This window comes from Rhinichthys klamathensis, unplaced genomic scaffold, assembly GCF_029890125.1.
Source record: "Rhinichthys klamathensis goyatoka isolate OS25496 unplaced genomic scaffold, OSU_Roscu_1.1 h1tg000029l_1, whole genome shotgun sequence".
In the NCBI taxonomy this organism is placed as follows: Eukaryota; Metazoa; Chordata; class Actinopteri; order Cypriniformes; family Leuciscidae; genus Rhinichthys; species Rhinichthys klamathensis.
This window is the reverse complement of record NW_026606579.1, coordinates 5,470,001-5,484,153: the sequence shown is the minus strand read 5'-3', so window position 1 is coordinate 5,484,153 and position 14,153 is coordinate 5,470,001. Positions and strand designations below refer to the sequence as shown.

Here is a 14,153-nt window from a genome sequence, read left to right as displayed (position 1 = left end):
TGTGGGGAGATTTGCTGGGAGAATACCAGGAACACACACACACACACACACACACACACACAAACAACTCCAGACGTCAGAGCTCGCCTTACCCGTATTTTTATGTTTGATTGCACTCAGAAACATTGTAAGAGTTTTTCTCACAGGCCTCGGTAGAGTTTTATTAAGCTCAACTAGCAATTCAACCCCCCGAAAAACATCAGTATGGCATTACATTTACATAATGTCCAAAAACCATGGTAGTGGTTTCATTTGGTAAGTTTTATATCCTGCTAGTGTTTGAGATGCTGGACTCTCACAGTCAGCTATATATTAACGGAGGAGTTGCGTTATTTTTGGTCAGCACTTGGAGAAAGTGTGAAGAAGAAAGCGAGCGACATAAAGGGAGAGAAAGAGTGGGTGGGCTCTTTAAAGCACATCCCTCTCCGTGGGGCAGCGGGCTTTGAACGCGCGCACAAACACACTCGCAGTGAAGCCGAGGTCATTGTTTTTATCCCACAGCAGGTTCTTCTAACTTCAGCTGCATATCAGAAGTCTAAAAACGGAGAGATTGAGAGAGAGGTGTGCAGAGAAAACAGGCGTAACCGTGGGAGGCTCTGATGACCCGAACTCCCGGCCACCGCGATTCATCTCGTGTGCTTAAAGGGTTCGTTCACCCAAAAATGAAAATGATGTCATTAATGACTCTCCCTCATGTCGTCCCAAGCCCGTCAGACCTCCGTTCATCTTCAGGACACAGTTTAAGATATTTTAGATTTAGTCCGAGAGCTTTCTGTCCCTCCATTGAAAATGTATGTACGGTTTACTGTCCTTGTCCAGAAAGGAAATAAAGACATCATCAAAGTAGTCCATGTGACATCAGTGGGTTAGTTAGAGTGTGTTGAAGCATCGAAAATACATTTTGCTCCAAAAATAACAAAAACTAGGATTTTATTCAGCATTGTATTGTCTTCCGGTTCTGTTGTGGATCAGCGTTCAGTGCCGCCGCTGACGTGTGTCTGGTGTGTGTGTGTGTCTGAGTGTGTGTGTGTGTGTGTATATTCCGGTTCTGTTGTGGATCCGCGTTCAGTGCCGCTGCTGACGTGTGTCTGGTGTGTGTGTGTGTGTGTGTGTGTGTGTGTGTGTATATTCCGGTTCACACGTCAGCAGCGTCTTACGTCAGCGGCGTCACTGAACGCTGATCCACAACAGAACCGGAAGACAATACAATGCTGAATAAAATCCTAGTTTTTGTTATTTTTGGAGCAAAATGTATTTTCGATGCTTCAACACACTCTAACTAACCCACTGATGTCACATGGACTACTTTGATGATGTCTTTATTTCCTTTCTGGACAAGGACAGTAAACCGTACATACATTTTCAATGGAGGGACAGAAAGCTCTCGGACTAAATCTAAAATATCTTAAACTGTGTTCTGAAGATGAACGGAGGTCTGACGGGCTTGGAACAACATGAGGGCGAGTCATTAATGACATCATTTTCATTTTTGGGTGAACGAACCCTTTAAGGGAAAATAACACTTAAGGTGCTTTATGCAAAGCACTGAGCTTTATTTACAGACCTGCGTTTGTTTGTGAACGACTACAGTCGTGTGTTGTATGTGGACGTGTCCCCGATAATCCTTCCTAAAACCCTTCTCTTCCTCGGTTGACAAACTCCGGCGTCTGTCTCGTCTGTTTGGGGAGATATCAGCCAAGACAGCTCGACTTTAATCCCGATCTTATAATCTTTCAGATTAGTGATACCATCCGTCTCACCACTTTTTAAACCCGCTCATTAATAGCCACGTGAAGACCTGTTTTAAAGAGACCCAAACATGTTCTGTCATCATGTACTCGTGTCCTTCCAAACCTGACTTTCAATCTTCTGTCGAAGAAATGGAGAATATTTACAATGAAGCAAAATGAGAGTATAGTCCATACGACTCATGCACATGCACACATCGTTCGCAATCACTTTGTGGAAATAGAAGTAATTATTTGCTAAAATCAATGCTAATGTTCTGATCCTTTAATCTTGTAGGACTTCAAAAGACTTGGAATATGGATAGAACAAGGTTTTCAATCTTTTATATGCCACAGATCCCCATATATGATTATCCTCAAGCGAGGGACTCGCATCTTAAAGTTTAAAAGGTGAAAAAGTAATATTATAAATGTGTGAGACATAATTGGGAAAATATTTAGTTTCTATAAAATTATTACATTATTTAAAATTTATTTATTTTAATATAACTTTTTAAAATAAATTAAATATATTTATTTTAGTATAATTCATCATTTATTTTTTAAATTTTTTTTTTAAACATTATTTATTTAAATTTTTTTTTTTCTCATTTATTAATTTCTTAATTTGTTACGACTGTTTTTATCCTCTTTTTCCTATGGTTTTCAATCTTTTACATACCACAGATCCCATTTTTGATTATCCTCATGCGAGGGACTCCCCTCCTCAAGTTTAAAGGGTGAAAAAATAACATTATAAATGTGTGAGATATAATTGGGAAAATATTTAGTTTCTATACAATTTTTATTATTTATCTATTCTAATCTAACTTTTAAAAAAATTATTAAATATATTCATTTTAGTATAATTTATAATTTATTTCTAAAATATATATATTTTTTAATCAAAATTTTCATTATTTATTTTAATGTTTTTTTTGTACTCATTTATAATTTTTTTAATTTGTTACGACTGTTTTTATCCTCTTTTTCCTATGGTTTTCAATCTTTTATATGCCACAGATCCCATTTTTGATTATCCTCATGCGGGGGACCCCCCTCCTCAAGTTTAAAGGGTGAAAAAATAATATTATAAATGTGTGAGACATAATTGGGAAAATATTTAGTTTCTATAAAATTATTACATTATTTATAATTTATTTATTCTAATATAACTTTTTTAAATTAATTAAATATATTTATTTTAGTATAATTTAGCATTTATTTGTAAAAAAATATATATATTTTTTTTAATCAAAATTTTCATTATTTATTTTAATGTTTTTTTTCTCATTTATTAATTTTTTAATTTGTTATGACTGTTTTGATCCTTTTTCCTATGGTTTTCAATCTTTTATATGCCACAGATTCCCATTTTTGATTATCCTCATGCGGGGGACCCCCCTCCTCAAGTTTAAAGGGTGAAAAAATAATATTATAAATGTGTGAGACATCATTGGGAAAATATTTAGTTAATATTATTTATTCTAATATAACTTTTTTTAATTAATTAAATATTTATTTTAGTATAATTTATCATTTATTAAAAAAATATATATATTTTTTTTAAATCAAAATTTTCATTATTTTAGTTTTTTTGTTCTTATTTATTAATTTTTTTATTTGTTACCACTGTTTTTATCCTCTTTTTCCTATGGTTTTCAATCTTTTATATGCCACAGATCCCCATTTTTTATTATCCTCATGCGAGGGACCCCCCTCCTCAAGTTTAAAGGGTGAAAAAATAACATTATAAATGTGTGAGATATAATTGGGAAAATATTTAGTTTCTATACAATTTTTATTATTTATCTATTCTAATCTAACTTTAAAAAATTTTATTAAATATATTTATTTTAATATAATTTATTTATTTCAATCGATTTTATTTATTTATATATTTTAATTATGTATTTGTTTTAATCAAAATTTTCATTATTTATTTTAGATCACTTCATTTTAATGTTTTTTATCATTGAATATATATATTTTTTTACATTTTTACCACTGTTTTTCTCCTCATTTTCCCCTCTCTTGCATCCCTGGACCCCAGTTTTGAATACAAGTCCTACTGATCCTAAATTTTTATTCTAATTTAATAATCTTGCAGCAGCTTGACGGCCACTTTGAACTGTAGCAGAGCAACTCCAAACATCGCAGACACGAGGGCGAGGTAATGACGACAGAAACTTGGCCGACCTCTTCCTTCAGCCACAATCGATCCATCATAACGTGTTTACGCACTCCAGGTATTGATGATATAAAAGCGCATTAGATCAGCAGCACACAAACTGATTGGGTATAATCCATAATTTCCCAGGAGTGTTGGCCGGACCCTTATCTCATGTGCTCGGCTCTTTAATTGGGTGTCTGACGCTGACAGGCGTAATGACTCGAGGGCCTCGGAGAGGTTTGTGCGAAAAGAAAGAGACAATAAAAAATAAACGTGGGCCGTAACATTAGAGCATCGTGTCTATTATTATCGGTGTTCACTACAGGCTCTTAAGATTAGATGTGCATTACGCTCCCACCCGACGAGCTCTAAAGCCCAGAGTGAGTGTGTGTGAGTGTGTGTGAGTCAGCCGGGCCAGAACACCCCTATTAAACACTTATTCTGGCCCACTGCGTCGGCCATTAGTGTTCGGAAACCTATTAGCGCCGAGATTACGGACGCCGCACACATCGCTCTGCACACCCCCCCCCCATGATCATAATGATCTCATGTACACCCACACACAGTCTGATTTATAGATTTTAATATTCTTTCTATTACTTATTTAAATCGAGTTTATTTCTTTATATTTTTTATCATTTTGATCAAATTTTTCATCGTTCCTTTATTTTTTATCAATTTCATTTGTATTTTTAATTATTTTCATAAAATTTGTCATTTTTATTCATATTCTTTATTTTATTATTCATTTATTTAAATCCAAGTTATTTATTTATTTACATCTAACTTTTGTTATTTATAATCCATTTCTTTCTTTCTTTTAATCTTTTTCATTTATTTTGTTTAATATTATTTTTATTTATTTTTTACATAAAATGTAGAATATAAGTTGCTATTGGACTATTTTTATTCAAATGTAATTGTCTTTTTGGAGCTTGATTACTCACACCAGTGTTATTTTACTTTTAAATGAGCTATTATTATGTATATTTTAAGTTTTTATGTTTTAGTTTAATTTTTTGTAATTTTGTTTTGTGCTTTTCTCATTTTATTAGTTTTTTGTTTGTATTTTAAATACAGCTATTAAAGTTTAATTACATTTTTTTATTTCAGTTTTAGTTTTTATTTCCAGTAAATAATTTTAGTGCTTCAACAAGTTTGTCAATATATTATTTTATTTCAGCTTTTTTTTTTTCCAGCTAACAGAAATGTGTTTACTAACTTTAGTTTTAATGAAAGGATAATAACCCTGGCTCATTATCAGCAGCTTTCATAGAACAGATTGTTTCAACTAACTAGAAGCGCCAACAACCTTTAAAATGAATCAAACATCGACATCTGGAATACAATCCCGAGACACTTCAGGTCAGTTTTGTTCTCAAACACATCCAACATCTCACCTAAACAAATGAAAGTTTTTCCACATCTGACGTTTCACAGAGAAAATGAAAACATTCTCTTTGTTATTGACTCGCGCCGCAAATCAATAGCATTTTCTCTTGGTCTCGTGGGCTTTCGTCCCTGAAACGGCCTCTCCGTCTCCATCACTGTGATTAACAACATCAAACCATCTTTAATAATTCAATTTGGAACAAACTTTCCATCTCCAGCTGTTAACAGGCACACACACACACACACACACACACACACTCTATCGATCTGACGCAGCCCATAGTGTGTTATTATTAGTAAGTGCTGTTTAGCTGATAGTGAAACACTGTTAAAACTGTTTTCATGGGTAATTTTTTAAGTTAGTCTCTTTTAAACCCATAAAAAAAGCCCATTTTTTCAATGTTCATCATTCTTTAGTGTGTAATGTTGCTGTCTCCATATAACGCCTCCATTGTAGTCTTGAGTTTCATCCGGGAACGAACACGTCATAATATTCCTCATTATAATAATTAATATGCAAAATAAAGGGGCGGGGCCTGGTTGAGTTAGTTAGTAGTGTGTTAAACTGGCGGTTATGGAAAGGGGCGGGACATTTCCCAAACACACTCGAAGCGCTCGACCAATCACAACACACTGATCCAGCCGACCAATCAGAGCACAGTGTGCTTTCAGAAGGAGGGGCTTCATAGAGACAGGAAGTAAACAGAGCGTTACTGACAGACTGGGAAGAGAGGAGCCGCAACAATGGAGAATATGAGGAAAATAATCAACATTCAAGCAGGAAAACCTGTTCTAGTAGAGAAACAACAACATGAAGACTTTGTAAAAGGACCTCATCAATTGTTTCTCACACAGCACTGAGATTATCATGCGTCTCAAGATTAATGTTTATATTAACGTTTCAAACAGTGATGCTTCTGGCCTTTTACTTTCGGATCATTTTCTCCTGGTATGTGTTTTTTATAGCAAAATTGATGCGTGTTCATTAACAGCCATTGAGTCACTCAATCTGTCAATCACTCCACATACCTCACTGCTTCTTTTCTTTCAGTCTCGGGTGACTTCATACTGAGAGACAATCATCTCACTTCATTAGACAAACACAAACAACCCAGCACTCCCGCAGGGATTGGGAAGGAGTCGCAGACAAACAGAAAAACAGAGAGAAAGAGAGACGGGGTGAGACGAATGCAGTGCAACCCCGCATCTGATCATGTCCAGAGATCAATAATCACCCGCTCCCAATGCTTACGACACTTTGTACTTTACAACAGGGTGAGCCAATCGCATGGTGCATGCTGGGAAAAGCAGTTTCACGGATTAACTGATCATTATTTTCGGTCATTCTATCGCTCTCGGGGGAGAAAACAGCCAATCAGAGGCTTGCAGAGCACTATTAAAACACATAACGGCTATCAGCATAACAGAAAAATGGAGGATTGGGTCTAAATGACCCGCAAACAGCATTAGTTCTGCTGGACCCGCATCAGCTATCGGTCAAACTATCAATCCGAACGATCTCTGATAACAGGGAACTTGATGAGCATTGGGATGATTGCCTTTGATTACCAAGATAAACTCAAAACCGCTTGTTTAAAAGTTCATTTACAAGAACGATAACTATATTAGCATCCAGAAAAATCGACAATAACGTGTTTATTATAAACGCGCTGCAGTTTTGTCGTCTGCCGCTTTAAATGCTCGATTCTGATTGGCTGTCAGTGTTTTTAGTGTTAATCATATAGGGGGGGGAAAACTTTCTGAAAGTGATTCCAATGATGTTGTGTCGTTATAGTTGTGATGTGGACTCTCATAGAGTTATAATTATTAAAACTTCATAGTTATAGTAGTTGGTGTGAACAGGTCTAAACTTTTTCTACAATTTTACAACAATCACAGGATTTCCCCAAGTTGATGAAAAGCTCATAATTAATTAAATCACAAAAAAATGAAGAATCACAATACATAGATCAAAGGGAAATTGTCCAAAAGAAATTAATACTTTATATAAAAATATAAAAAATACACTTTTATTCAGCAAGGACGCATTTATAATGTAAGATTTATATTTCTTAGGGTTATTTAACTAAGTTAGTCTAACCCTAACTTTAGTTCATCAAAGAATCCTGATTTAAATATGAAGCGGCACGACTGTGTTCAACACTGATAATAATCATAAATGTTTCTTGAGCATCAGATCATCATATTAGAGTGATTTCTGAAGGATCATGTGACACTGAAGACTGGAGTAATGATGCTGAAATTCAGCTTTGATCACAGGAATAAATTACACTTTACTGTATATTCACATAGAAAACAGATGATTTAAGTAAGCAATAAGGTACGAGAGGCTGTGCTGTATCGTGAATAAGTAACGGCTGGAGGGCGTTGTTAGGCACGACGCGAAGCGGAGTGCCTGCAACCCCTTCAGCCGTTACTTATTCACGATACAGCACTTGCCTCGAGTACCTTATTGCTTTTATAAAACGGTTGCCACACAATAAAAATATTAAAGCCGAAAAATATGTATCTATGCAACTTTCATGAAGTAAAATCACTAAAAGCCTGCCTTCCGCTGGAAAAAATAGTCCCGGAACGTGAACAGCAACAGAAGTTACATATATTATTTCGCCAATAGATGGCGGCAAAGACTGTCTTTATGAGTGAGTGAGTGAGTGAGTCTGTAGAGAAGGCTTTTGAAAGGACTCGAACTTGTGATCACGGAGAAGACAGACGCAACTGACAGATGACTAACGTTATGCACGGAAAACCCCATGACTGTTAAAAGGACAAAATATGCAGCGGACATTCAAACGCATTTTTTTATTATGAATATAGGACTGACCTGAAGGAAAATGCTACGTCTACTGTAAATGCAGGTACACTCGCTTACTCGATCTCTCACAATGCTCTGCTCTAGCTTTAAATGAACAATATCAATGAGATGAAACATCTGTTTAAGTTGCTAAGAGTGGTTGCTAGGGGTGTTGTGTAGTGATACATAGAACCGTTGGGTGAAGCGGTCATAGCCGTGTTTTATCGTGAATAAAGCACAGCTATTGACCAATCAGAATCAAGGATTGGAACTAACCGTTTTATAAATTCTAATAATATTTCACTGTTTTTACTGTATTTTTGATCAAATAAATGCAGCCTTGGTGAGCCAAAGAGACTGAGGTCAAAATACTCAAAAATACTTTATACTCAAAACTAAGAATAAAACTTGTTTCGTAACACAGCCAGTTACATCATCATTCGGTCAATCAAGTCAATGGAATCAGAAAGCGGTCCGTATATTCCCCACCCGAGCACCAGGGATCATCGAGTGTGTGTGTGTGTGTGTGTGTGTGTGTTTCTATGGAACACCCTTCTGAGAATCTGAACTCCCTCTCTCTCTGTGTGTGTGTGTGTGTTTCCATGGAACACCCTTCTGAGAATCTGAGCTGTCTCTGTGTGTGTGTGTGTGTGTGTGTGTGTGTGTGTGTGTGTGTGTGTGTTCCTAACACAAGCAGGGCTGTTATTCTCCGTCGGCCTCCTGCACCTTAGCGACCCAGCGTTGGAGAAAGCGGCCTCAAGCTGCTCGAATGAAAAGAGGGAATCGAACAGAAGAGAGAGAAATTGTAAACCCCCCCCCGCACCTCTACCCAGCATGCTTTTGTGCGCGGATGTGTATATAACCACCAGTTCCCACACAGCCAACCAGACTCACGGGAGATTAATCTCCACTGACAACGTCGGCTGATCCCAGAGCAGTTTCCCTATCTCTTTAGCGCTCGCTATGTGCTGAACATAAAGAGGTTTCAGGTTAAGCTCAAGCATCAACCGCATATTCTCATTACAAAATAAAATAATATTGACTAAAGGCACGTTCACAACAAGAACGATAACCATAAAGATAATTAGCGTTCACACAAACACACGAAAACGCTGTTTATTATTCAGGTGGAAAGTCTCTTCACATCCTGATAGCAATCACTATGTTAAGCGGTCTAAATGTATTTATATATATATATCATCTGTGGAAGGTGAGGACCATAACCTAGGGTCACGTCCTGTCCTGGCTGTTTTTTATAAAGTGATGAAAATGTCCTGGTTTTCAAAAAACTGCTGGGAAAGATCAGCTGTACAGCAAAATATAGATGGGCAAACAAGGAGGATGAGGAAGAAAAACAGGATAAAGAGGAAGAAAACTATTCATTTTGTTAGTTCGTTTTTGTAAGTTTGTGAGAGCTATTTTTGTTCAATTTCGAGGTATTTCTTTTAGTTATTTATTATTCTAATACAGAAGAGACATTATTTTTGAAACCTTTCATAATAAAACATGTTGAGTAACCTCTGAGAAGCCTATCTGAATTTGTGTCTTGTAATATAACAATTGTCTATCCATACAGAGGAGGCATAGCCAACTTTAAATGTATTGAAATTAATAAGGCATCTTTGAGTAAACTTCGAGTATCATTTGAGTATCAGTTTCCCGGGCCGAGTGTCCTGGTTTTTGGTAATCAATATATAGTCACCCTACCATAACCAGCATGTTTACCATAGAAAAACAACGAAAAAGCAGCGCAGTGACCACACTGTACATGCACACTACATTAATATTATTCTTACTTGTATTGCTTTGTAATATACTAGTATGTTTGGAAGCAACCATTTATAATTAGTTTTTTGTTGTTGAATCAGAGAGTAAGAAACAGCTCTGCTTATTTTCATCCGTATTTCTTGGTCTATATGTCGAAACAAACACTATATTGTCTTTCTTTTAGTACCTCTCTGATTGGAAAAACACCAATAAAAAGAGTTCAACTAAAAAGCGGTGAAATGGAAAAACCCGTTCTGTGAGCGAACAGCGGCATGAGTCACAACTTGGATTAAACCCGGGCTGAAAAAGAGAGACGGGCGGCTGTTCATCTGAACAGGACTCGTTCTGATCGGTTAGCCGATAACTATGGCAACAGCAGTGGCGTTGAGGCCCGATGCGCACAGCTCACACGGCACCCTGCTTATTCTCATTCCAGTCAGGAACGACCCACTTCACACACCACCCTGGGAAAAAACGGCCTCTCTAAAACACACACACACACACAGATGCCGCATACATGGGAGTCTGAATGTAGACGATACACCCACACACACACGACGTGCTTTCAAAAGAAGGCAACAGAAAACAGTGCACGTAAGCCGCTGAGATTTCCAGAGGTTTTCACCTGTCACTGTAGGAAAGGGAGGAGCATGAGATGTGTGTTGATAAGAAGGAAGGTAAAACACTCTTCGTTTAGCTCTGTATACTCCCTCTCTCTCTCTCTCTCTCTCTCTCTCTCTCTCTCTCTCTCTCCTGTCGTCCCAGAGGGGATGTACCGACACACAGATTTGGGCCGGACAGATAAAAAGGTGGACCACAGCAAACCCTGTTAAAATGCTTTTCCAAGGAAACGCTTTGAAGTTTAAACAGGAAATGCACGCTTTCCTGAATAAGAATGTCATTTACTTCATCCCATCTGAGACACACATAAAAAATAAATAAAAAAAACCCGGAAAAACTTTGAAAGGTGAATCTCGTGGAACGTGTCATATTTCACACCAAAATCAAGAGGGGGAAAATAGATTATATTGTACGGAAGCGTGTTGCATTCACTTGAGGAAAAAAAATCTACTCTGTTTTTCTGAATTCATTATCTCAGAATTACGAGATAATTTTTCATGGAAAAAAGTTTTTGCTCTGTTTTTCTGAATTAATGACTTAATTAGTGACTCATTAATTCATAAAAACAGAGTGAAAAAATGTTTTTCAAGAAAAATGTATCTCATAATTCTGAGATAATTAACTCGTTAATTCAGAAAAACTGAGCAAAAACTTTTTTTCCATGAAAAATTATCTTGTAATTTTGAGATAATTAACTCGTTAATTCAGAAAAACAGAGCAAAAACTTTTTTCCATGAAAAAATATCTTGTAATTTTTAGATAATTAACTCGTTAATTCAGAAAAACTGAGCAAAAACTTTTTTTCATGAAAAAATATCTTGTAATTTTGAGATAATTAACTCGTTAATTCAGAAAAACAGAGCAAAAACTTTTTTTTCATTAAAACATTTCTTGTAATTTTGAGATAATGAACTCGTTAATTCAGAAAAACAGAGCAAAACTTTTTTTCCATGAAAAAATATCTTGTAATTTTGAGATAATGAACTCGTTAATTCAGAAAAACTGAGCAAAAACGTTTTTTCATGAAAAAATATCTTGTAATTTTTAGATAATGAACTCGTTAATTCAGAAAAACAGAGCAAAACTTTTTTCCATGAAAAATAATCTCATAATTCTGAGATAATGAACTCGTTAATTCAGAAAAACAGAGCAAAAACTTTTTTTCATTAAAAAATTTATTGTAATTTTGAGATAATTAACTCGTTAATTCAGAAAAACAGAGCAAAAACTTTTTTTCATTAAAAAATATCTTGTAATTTTTAGATAATGAACTCGTTAATTCAGAAAAACAGAGCAAAAACTATTTTTCATTAAAAAATATCTTGTAATTTTTAGATAATGAACTCGTTAATTCAGAAAAACAGAGCAAAAACTTTTTTTTCATGAAAAAATATCTTGTAATTTTGAGATAATGAACTCGTTAATTCAGAAAAACTGAGCAAAAACTTTTTTTCATGAAAAAATATCTTGTAATTTTGAGATAATGAACTCGTTAATTCAGAAAAACAGAGCAAAAACTTTTTTTTCATTAAAAACTTTCTTGTAATTTTTAGATAATGAACTCGTTAATTCAGAAAAACAGAGCAAAAACTTTTTTTTCATGAAAAAATATCTTGTAATTTTGAGATAATGAACTCAACTCGTTAATTCAGAAAAACAGAGCAAAAACTTTTTTTCATGAAAAAATATCTCGTAATTTTGAGATAATGAACTCGTTAATTCAGAAAAACTGAGCAAAAACTTTTTTTCATGAAAAAATATCTTGTAATTTTGAGATAATTAACTCGTTAATTCAGAAAAACAGAGCAAAAACTTTTTTTCATGAAAAAATATCTTGTAATTTTTAGATAATGAACTCGTTAATTCAGAAAAACAGAGCAAAAACTTTTTTTCATGAAAAAATATCTCGTAATTTTGAGATAATGAACTCGTTAATTCAGAAAAACTGAGCAAAAACTTTTTTTTCATGAAAAATTCTCTCGTAATTCTGAGATAATGAACTCGTTAATTCAGAAAAACAGAGCAAAAACTTTTTATTCGTGAAAAAATATCTTGTAATTTTTAGATAATGAACTCGTTAATTCAGAAAAACAGAGCAAAAACTTTTTTTCATGAAAAAATATCTTGTAATTTTGAGATAATGAACTCGTTAATTCAGAAAAACTGAGCAAAAACTTTTTTCCATGAAAAATTCTCTCGTAATTCTGAGATAATGAACTCGTTAATTCAGAAAAACAGAGCAAAAACTTTTTATTCGTGAAAAAATATCTTGTAATTTTTAGATAATGAACTCGTTAATTCAGAAAAACTGAGCAAAAACTTTTTTTCATGAAAAATAATCTCATAATTCTGAGATAATGAACTCGTTAATTCAGAAAAACAGAGCAAAACTTTTTTTCCATGAAAAATTCTCTCGTAATTCTGAGATAATGAACTCGTTAATTCAGAAAAACTGAGTAGATTTTTTTTCTTCAAGTGAATGCAATACGCTTCCGTAATATTGACATACATAAAAAAAAAAGGTGAATCTCGTGGAACGTGTCGTGGAAAATAGATTATAAATTACAATAAAGTAAAAGATAAAGAAAATGCCTTTTTTTAGCATCAATGACATTATGCCATTTTCATGCCAATTAATCATATTTCCGAATAATATGTTATTACTCTAATGCAAAAAAGTATATCACATATATTAAAAACAATATATAATATTATTTTAAATTAAAATATACAACATAATACAGTTTTTTACTGTAATACAATAATACAATATTACAGTAATTAGACAAAAAAAATCAGTATTTTTGTGGATCAGTATTTTTTTGTAATTATTATTTCCAAATAATCTGTTATTATTATAATGCAAAAAGCATATTATAAACTATATAATATTTAAAATTAGAACTAAAATACAAAACATCAACAGTTTTTTACTGTAATAGAAAATATGCAATATTACAGTAATAAGAATCTAATGAGAATGACCAACGAGAATAAGCTTAGTTTAATACTACAAAACATGAAAAAAGGCTTTTTATTATTAATGCGAAATATGATTTTCTTTTGGTTTTAAGGCGAAATGTCACCCGAGATGCAATTCAATTCAATTCCAGTTTAGCGCTTTTCACAATAAATATTGTTTCAGAAAATGTATCCTAAGAAGTATTCTGTTATCAGATGAATGTGTCAAATTAATGTCCATATGGCAATAATACATGTTACAATAAGTGTCAACAATATTCAGTTAAGCCGATTACAACGTGTGCTCGTGATAATTACAATATAAGGATATTGTTTGATAGTTTTGCATGTCTATTCAGACCCAGCCTATAACTTTTAGTCCCTCTCTCCGCAGAAACACTTGGACTTGCATTACTATTCCTCCAGGCAGAGACTCCGGGGTCACGAGCACCTGCTGACCTCAGTATTCCCCACACCGGGAGAGATTTCAGGAGCTTTAAACCCTGACAAGAGGCTGACAGCGCTAAGTCGGCCGTCGCTGAGCGCATGAAGGCCTCAAACAGCAGTTCTCATCCTCCGGCGTACTTCAGAAATAACGAGAGAGAGAGAGACGGCATTCGCTCAAACGAGTTTTGCTTTAAACGAGCGCAAAAGTCATGAATTCACATTACAGCAGCGCTGAGCATCAAGACGGAGG

General features: G+C 34.6%; 1 protein-coding gene across 2 annotated transcripts in view; it reads right to left on the bottom strand.

The window, feature by feature from the left end:
* Positions 1-14,153, bottom strand: part of ptn (pleiotrophin) — a 53,238-nt gene that overhangs the window by 23,614 nt on the left and 15,471 nt on the right. The gene's annotated exons all lie outside the window — the stretch shown is intronic.